Genomic DNA, 2,544 nt, shown 5'->3' on the forward strand with positions numbered 1-2,544 from the left:
CAATGAAATACATAAAAGGGTTAATAAACATAAAATAAATAATTGATAATAATACAATAATAGTAGGGGACTTTAAACCCCACTTACATCAATGGACAGATCATCTAAACAGAAAATAAACAATATCTTTGAATGACACACTGGAACAGAACGATCTAAGGTATATTCAGAACATTCCATCCTAAAAGAGCAGAACACACATTCTATTCAAGTGTACATGGAACATTCTCAAGAATAGATAATATATTACCCCACAAAACAAACATCAACAAATTCAAGAAGATGGAAAATATACTATATGTATTTTCTGACCACAATGCTATGAAAGTACAAGACAACAACAACAAGAAATCTGTAGAGACCACACATATAAGATGTTAAATAACATGCTACTATACAGTGAATGAGTCAATCAGTAAATAAAAGAAATAGTAAGTCCATGGAAACAAATGAAAATGAAGACACAACAGTCCAAAACCTGTGGGATGCAGCAAAAGCAGTTCTAAGAGGGAAGTTTATACCAATACAGAACTACTTCAAGAAGGAAAAAAAAAAATTCAAATAAAAAACCTATCCTTGCACCTAAAGGAGCTATAAAGAGAATAAAAAAATAAAACCTCCAACTAGCAGAAGGAGGGAATTATGAAGATTAGAGGAGAACTTAAAAATATAGAAACTAGGGGCTCCTGGGTGGCTCAGTTGTTAAGCATCTGTCTTCAGCTCAGGTCATGATCCTACGGTCCTGAAACTGAGCCCCACGTCAGGCTCCCTGCTCGACAGGAAGCCTGCTTCTCCTTCTCCCACTTCCCCTGCTTATGTTCCTGTTCTTGTTGTCTCTCTTTCTCTGTCAAATAAATAAAATCTTTAAAAAATATATAGAAACTAAAATAACAATAGAACAGATTGAACAATAGAACAAACCAGGAGCTGATTCTTTGAGAAAAATCAATAAAATTGGTAAGTCTCCAGCCAGACTTACCAAGAAAAAAAAAGGAAAGGACTCAAATAAATAAAGTCACAAATCAGAGAGGAGAAATAACAACCAAGACCACAGAAATACAATCATAAGAGAATATTATGAAAAAGTATATGCCAACAAACTGGACAACCTGGAAGAAATGGATAAATTCCTAAAAACATATAAGCTACCAAAACTGAAAAAGGAAGAAAGAAAATTTGAACAGGTTGATAACCAGCAAAGAAATTGAGTCAGTAATCACAAAACTCCCAACAAACAAAAGTCCAGGACCAGATGGCTTTAGAGGCGAACATTTAAAGAAGAATTAATACTACTCTATTAAACTATTCTAAAAAATAGAAAAGGAAGGAAAATTTCCAAATTCATTCTAGGAGGCCAGTATTACCCTAATAGCAAAACTAAATAAAGACAACACACACACAAAAAAAGACAACTACAAGCCAATATCCCTCATGAACATAGATGCAAAAATGCTCAACAAAAAATGAATTCACTAAGACATTAAAAAATCATTCACCATGATCAAGTGGTATTTATTCCTTGCTTGTAAGGGTGATTCAGTATTCTCAAATTAATCAACATGATACATCACATCAATAAGAATAAGGATAAGAACCATATGATCCTTTCATTAGATGCAGAGAAAGCATTTGACAAAGTACAACATCCATTCATGATAAAAAACCCTCAGCTTTGCAGGTTGAGATGGAACATAGCTCAACATAATAAAGGCCATATATGAAAAACCCACAGCCACCATCATTCTCAATGGGAAAAAACTGAGAGCATTTCTCCTAAGGTCAGGAACAAGATAAGATATCCATTCTCAGCACTGTTATTCAACACAGGAGTGGAAGTTCTAGTGACAGCAGTCAGATAACAAAAAGAAATAAAAGCCATACAAATGGGCAAGAAGTAAGTCTTTCACTATTTGCAGATGATATGATTTTATATATAAAACCCAAAAGACTCCACCAGAAAAACTGCTAGAACTGATAAATGAATTCACTAAAGTCACAATATACAAATCAATGTATAAGAATTTGTTGCATTTCCATCAATAATGAAGCAGCAGAAAGAGAAATTAAGAAAACAATCCCATTTATAATTGCACCCAAAATTATAAGATATGGGTCAGAGTTAAGATGGTGAAGTAGGGGGACCTGAGGCTTTCCTTGACCCTTGAACACAGCTATATTGAGGTCAGATCACTTGGAACACCCAGGAAATTGATCTGGGGATTCAAAGAAGGATTTCCACTGTTTGGGGGAGACAACATGACAGGTGTGAGGTGCATGGAAAGGAATTGGAGGAGAGAAATGTTGCTATGCTGTGGAGGGCAGGGAAATATTTCCTTGGGGAGAGAGGGATAGAGGGGTTGAGAGAGTACAGCATCGGGTTCACACAAGAAGAAAACCTCTCCAAACCATAGACTGGGGAGATGGGGGAACTGAGTGGTGCAGGAGTTTTGCAAACAGTGAGTGTACCTCAAACTCTGAAATATTGCAAGTGCAGGACTTTCATTGGAGTGGAGCTGTAGCATGCCCTCCTGAAGAGAAGGAAGG

Source organism: Leptonychotes weddellii, chromosome X, assembly GCF_054177405.1.
Source record: "Leptonychotes weddellii isolate Sample4059 chromosome X, ASM5417740v2, whole genome shotgun sequence".
Classification (NCBI taxonomy): Eukaryota; Metazoa; Chordata; class Mammalia; order Carnivora; family Phocidae; genus Leptonychotes; species Leptonychotes weddellii.